The sequence below is a fragment of the Neophocaena asiaeorientalis genome, unplaced genomic scaffold (genome assembly GCF_003031525.2).
Source record: "Neophocaena asiaeorientalis asiaeorientalis breed wild unplaced genomic scaffold, Neophocaena_asiaeorientalis_V1.1 scaffold292, whole genome shotgun sequence".
Classification (NCBI taxonomy): domain Eukaryota; kingdom Metazoa; phylum Chordata; class Mammalia; order Artiodactyla; family Phocoenidae; genus Neophocaena; species Neophocaena asiaeorientalis.
Window position 1 is genome coordinate 1,233,943 of NW_020173241.1, and position 6,602 is coordinate 1,240,544.

Genomic DNA, 6,602 nt, shown 5'->3' on the forward strand with positions numbered 1-6,602 from the left:
TTCTCGTCGACGCTGCTGGGACTTCGGAGCTTGTGCAGTGGATTCGGAAGTCGGTCGCCGGTTCCACCGCATACCCCTCCCTCCGGGACAGGCTCGTGCAGGCCTTGGCTCAGGGTTTTCACCTTGCTCCGGTCAGCATTTGACACCTCATTTCTTTCGCATGAAGGCTCTGTTATGTGGGAATATCTTCTTCATTTCACTAGCAGGGCAACATTTGTTGCCATTTGAATTCCAGCTGCTGACCCCCAGCCTAGACTTCCCCCTAAACTTCACTCCAAAGTAACTGTCAAAAGCCAAAATTTAATCTTCCAACCCCGCACCTGCTCCTTCCCCAGTCTTCTGGAGCCACTATGTCTTGGCGTGGTTATTGTAGCATCCTTACTGGTCTCTTCGCTTACCCTTAAGGTATTCCCAAAACAGCGGCTCCAGCGATCCTCTTATAACAGGCCATATCATGACACCCCGGTGCTCAGATTCTCCAAAACTTTACCATCTTACTCTTTTTTTTTTAATTTATTTATTGTTGGCTGCGTTGGGTCTTTGTTGCTGCACGTGGGCTTTCTCTAGTTGTGGCGAGCGGGGGGCTACTCTTCGTTGCGGTGCGTGGGCTTCTCATTGAGGTGGTCTCTCGTTGCGGAGCACGGGCTCTAGGCACATGGGCTTCAGTAGTTGTGGCTCGTGGGCTGTAGAGTGCAGGCTCAGTAGTTGTGGCGCACAGGCTTAGTTGCTCCGCGGCATGTGGGATCTTCCAGGACCAGGGCGTGGACCCGTGTCCCCTGCATTGGCAGGTGGATTCTTAACCACTGCGCCACCAGGGAAGCCCTCGGTGGCTTCTCTTGTTGTGGAGAATGGGCTCTAGGCGTGTGGGCTTCAGTAGTTGTGGCATGTGGGCTCAGTAGTTGTGCCTCGCCAGCTCTAGAGCGCCGGCTCAGTAGTTGTGGCACAAGGGCTTAGTTGCTTTGTGGCATGTGGGATCTCCCTGGACCAGGGATCGAACCCATGTACCCTGCATTAGCAGGTGGATTCTTAACCACTGCGCCACCAGGGAGGTCCCCTATCTTACTCTTTGTAAAAGAGAAAGTCCTTGGGTTAGGCAACAGGGCCCTATACAATCTGACTTCTCTTAACCTCCCTGACGTCATCCTCTATTTTGTTAGCCTCCAATCCCTTCATTCCTGTCCCAGTTACCCTGGCCTTCTGGAATGTATTTCTCCCATATAGCCTCATGGCTCAGTCTCGCATTTCTGTATGCCCCTCCAAACACACTTCATATCCTCCTTTACTGCTTTATTTTTTTCTCCTTAACACTTATTATCAGATATAGTATGTACTTCACTTTTTATCTTGTTTATTGTTTGTTTCCCCACTGGAAGGCAAGCTCCAAGAAAACAGGAATTTTTGTCTGTTTTGTTCTCAGCTGAATCCCCAGCACATTGAAATAGAGCCTGAATCCTCATAGGTACATACAAAACATTTGTTGAGTGAATGAAACTTTTGATATTAAGTTATTCCAACCTCATTTATTCAAACACTTGTTGAGAGTTTTCTATGAGCTAGATGTTGTCTTAGGCATTGGAATACAGTGGTAAACAAGACAGACAGAGAATCTCTAGTAGAGTATTTTTTATTTTAGTGAAGGAGAGTGTAATAAACAAGTCAACAGGAGGAGAAAATAAAACAGGAATATATATTGGGTGAATGATAGGGGAGGAACATTAGTCAGGGTGGTAAGAGAAAGCCTCTGAAGAAATGACATTTGACCTAAGACCTGACTGATGAGAAGGGGATGGCCATGCAAAGAGCTGGGGAAGAGTGTTCCAGGCAGAGGAAATAGCAGAGGCTCTGAGGCAGGACTGAGCTTGCTGTATAGGAGGAACAGGAAAAAGGACAGTATGGCTGTAGTCCAGTGAACAAGGGGGACAGTGGTATCAGAGGAGGAGGAGAGAGATTTTTCTTGCCTGAGATCACACAGCTCATCAGTGGTATTTACTCATTTAGACTACAAATACTGAGCACCAGCTCTGTGTCAGGCCTCATGCCAGGCTCTGGAGCTTCCAATGCAATAGATGACTGATGTTTGTGAGTGCTTTATAGTTTATGAAGCACCTTTAACATACATTATAACGTTTAATCCTCAGGGTGGTTCTCTTATGATAGATTCTTATTTGACGATAAAGACAGAGAGGTGAAGGTTTTTATCAGGGTCACACAGCTAGTTAGTGACAGAGCCCAGTCACTGGTGTGCTTGAACACACCAGTCTTCAGACTGCAAATCCATGTCTTTTTGCCAATACCAGATGACCAGCCTAAAAACCGATGACTATATGTTACTTATTTATCTTAAAGAAGATTTCTAGTTACTCATATTTGCATAGCATGAATTGTTCAGGTAGAAATACCAAGGGATAGAGGGCGTTTTTGTCAAAGTCCCAGAACTCAAGCATATGTATTTTTTAAGCACTCAAGCATATGTATTTTTTAAGCACAGTGGAGCAAATCTTGAGAATGGGATACTTAAGATGCTATACATTATTGGAAATAATAATAAATAATCCCCAGTTCCCCACTCCCAATCCAATTAGATGCTCAAAATAACTTCCATTTATTCTCCAATGAATGCTGTCACGATTTGTCCCCTGTGTCACTGAGGCAGAGTCCTGAGCTACAGCACTGAGTGTCTGAACAGCCCGTGTCACCATTTTTCTGCTTTGTGTAAATGCTTCTAATATTGATCCAGGCCTGGACTCCTTATTGGGATCCAGCAGTGCAGGTGATGCCTTGTATTTGTGGGGCTTTTGTATTTCTTCCCTGTGGAAAATGAGAACCACTTCTCAACATGTTCTACTGTGTATTGTTGCTATGGGAGAAGAACAATCCCAGGGAAATGGCTTTGTGAAGGGACAGAAATTGGCCACAGTTCAGCAAACATTTCAGTTGAATAAACAGTGATTGTGTGTGTGTTCTTGGGCATGCAAACCCACACTACAGAGCTTTTTATTTGTTATTTATTTTTAAAATTTTATTTATTTTTTTATATTCCTTTTTTTTTTTTTTTTTTGGCTGTGTTGGGTCTTCTTTGCTGTGCGCAGGCTTTTCTCTAGTTGCGATGAGCTGGGGCTGCTCTTCGTAGCGGTGCGCGGGCTTCTCGTTGTGGTGGCTTCTCTTGTTCTAGGCGCAGGTTCAGTAGTTGCAGTACGTGGGCTCAGTAGTTGCAGCACGTGGGCTCAGTAGTTGTGGCATGTGGGCTCAGTAGTTGTGGCTTGTGGGCTCTAGAGCACAGGCTCAGTAGTTGTGGCACACGGGTGTGGTTGCTCCTTGGCATGTGGGATCTTCGCAGACCAGGGCTCGAACCCGTGTCCCCTGCATTGGCAGGCGGATTCTTGACCATTGCGCCACCAGGCAAGTCCTACAGAGCTTTTTAGTAAAATATGGTTCCTACTCTCAGGGAGATTAAATTCTGGAGATGAAAGTATCTACTTATACATGATATCAGAGAGTATATGTTAACTGCTGTAATGGAAGTGACAAGTGTTTTGATTGTGCCCAGGACTTAATTTATAGAGGTGACTGAGTGATGACACAGGAGTTCAATGCCATTGAAAGTTTTATTATGTGCAGTTCCCAAGAGGCCCATGCAGGGCCATATGGGGAAGCACCAAGGTTGGTCAGGAGGCAGAAGGTGTGAGGGGAGAGCATTGCCCAGAGCCTTTATCGTGGTTTCCCCAGGAAGGAATGGGTGAGGCAAGGTAAGAGGTTGGGTTGACTAGTTTGAATAATTTCAACAGTTCTCTGGGCCATAGGAGTGGTCCCTGGTTTTCTGGTACCTGGCCCTAGGGTGATTTAGGGTAGTGAGAATATTGGTTTGGTGTATGAGAGTCCATAAAGGAGGTGGTTAGGGATACTGGTTTGGATTGGTTGGTTTGCATATGAAAGGTGTGCTTGAAGGCAGGTGGTTTTCTATCTCTAGGAATTAGCAAACCCTGAGAGGGGCAGTTCCATCCTGGTCTGCAAGGTCCCAAGATGTCAAAGCATCATAAAATAAAACAGAAAATTAAAACAAAACAAAACAAAACATGAGTAATACAACAACCAAGGCTAGTGTGCATAGGGTGGGACAAAGAAGCCACAGTTGTGGGGATCATGATGGTTTCTGGGTTACCCCATATGATGCTTTCTACTTCTCATCTCTGCAAACACATCTCCAGCTGTTACAAGTGGCCATAGATTAGGTTTTACTAACAGGATATGAACAAGTGTTATTCGATTCGAACCTGAGATTAATCCAAAATAGCATGGGTGCTCCTCAGGGAAATTGTGGAAAACAGTTGCCTGTAGAAAACGACTTGCCTTCACTCTGCGGGGGTACATCTTTGCTACAATTCTAGTCTATTTCTCAGGCTAGGTCATTTTTATTACAGTGTCTTCAGGGCTGCATACAGGGAAGCAGTGTCTTCAGGGGATGCCAAGTTTTAATAAAGTGACTTTCCAAGGACAGATTGAGGGTATAGTGGAGTTTGCTGATCATAGATTGGGATTTCCAGAGGATTTTGAGAGGAGGAGGATTAGACTGGATTCAAGTAGAGCTTCCCAACTTTTTCTATGTAATAGCCCACTTAAAAAATGAGCATATCTGTATGGCAATTTAGGGTAAACAGATAAGACTGCTTCTTCTCATCACTCTAGTGGCAGTCTAGGGATTTCAACCATTTTAGGCCCTGCCAAGTTGCCTTGGGGAAGGAGGGGTGGATATTCAGAGCCATATGAGGTGCAACGGATGGCTATGATGTTCTGGACCCGGATGATGTCTGAGGCAAGCAGGATGGGGATTAACCCCAATAATCTCTGAGAAAAAAAACAGGCAGTCAGTTAAAGCTGTGAGGTACTCAGCTTGACATCAACTGCTCCATTCTGCACCCATGACCTCTGTGACCGTAGGTAAATTATTTACATTTGTGACTCTGTTTCTTCATCTGTAAATGAGAAAATGATACCCATCTTAAATGGTGGTTGTGAAGATTAACGAAAACAATCTCTATAAACTACTTATCACCTTGCCTGGCACATAATAAATGGTAGTTGTTACCAGTTTATTCTGAAAGCTACATTTTCCTGGTAATTTAACAAATTGATACTACGTTTTAGTCTCCATCTTGGTGAAGACCCTATCACCTAAATCCTGCTTTTTAAAAAAAAATTTATAAATAAAATATTTATTTATTTTTGTCTGTGTTGGGTCTTCGTTGCTGCATGCGGGCTTTCTCTAATTGTGGTGAGTGGGGGCTACTCTTTGTTGCAATGTGCGAGCTTCTCATTGCGGTGGCCTTTCTTTGTCGCGGAGCACAAGCTTGTGGCTCGCAGGCTCTAGAGTGCAGTCTCAGTAGTTTTGGTGCATGGGCTTAGTTGCTCTGCGGCATGTGGGATCTTCTCAGACCAGGGCTGGAACCCGTGTCCCCTGCATTGGCAGGCGGATTCTTAACCACACTGCACCACCAGGGAAGCCCCCTAAATCCTGCTTTTTTAGAACCAGTTTTAGATCCCACAATTCCTAGAACCAGTTTCAGTTAATAGTCTGTGCATTTGATTATGGATCAGAGTGATGTAGTCTAGTTTAATGTATCTAAGGAAATCTAGAGTGGCCTAAAATGATCGATGAAGTTCCACCATCTCTGCTGAAGAATTGCCAAGAAATCTGTATAGATATTGAACTGGCGTAGTTTAAGTCACATGAAATCAACAGGATTTACTTAGGACCTACTACATTTTGTGCCAGTGTCTTAATCCATTTAGGCTGCTATAACAAAATACCATAGATTGAGTAGATTAAATAACAAACATTTATTTCTCATAGTTCTGGAGGCTGGAATGTCCAAGATTGAAGTGCTGGCAGCTCTGGTATCTGGTGGGGACCTTTTTCCTGGTTCATAGATAGCCATCTCCCTCCATCCTCACACGTTAGAGAGGGTGAGGGAGCTCTCTTAGGGTCTCTTTTATAAGGGCACTAATCCCATGAATGAGGGTATCACCCTCATCACCTATTCACCTCCCAAAGGGCCCACCTCTTTTTTTTTTTTTTGCGGTACACGGGCCTCTCACTGTTGTGGCCTCTCCTGTTGCGGAGCACAGGCTCGGGACGCACAGGCTCAGCAGCCATGGCTCATGGGCCCAGCAGCTCTGTGGCATGTGGGATCCTCCCGGACCGGGGCACGAACCCGTGTCCCCTGCATCGGCAGGCAGACTCAACCACTGCACCACCAGGGAAGCCCAGGCCCACCTCTTAATACCATCACAGTGGGGTTTAGGATTTCAGCATCTTAATTTTGGGAGGACACAAGCAGTCTGTTTCAGCCAGGCGTTGTACTATACTCCCTCACCTACAGTACTTTAATGACTCCCCATCGCTTGCAGGACAAAGTTAAAATGTCCCACTGTGGTGTAAGAGGCCCATTATAGTCTGACTCTTTCCCTCTCCACTTCCTTCTTCTGATATTTTCCCAAGTGCCTTGTGCTCCACCCATATTGAAAGGACCTCAGCGCTGTGGTTTGTTCCCCGACTGGGGCATCTTTTCATACCTCTTTACCTTTACCTTTTTTTTTTTTTTTTT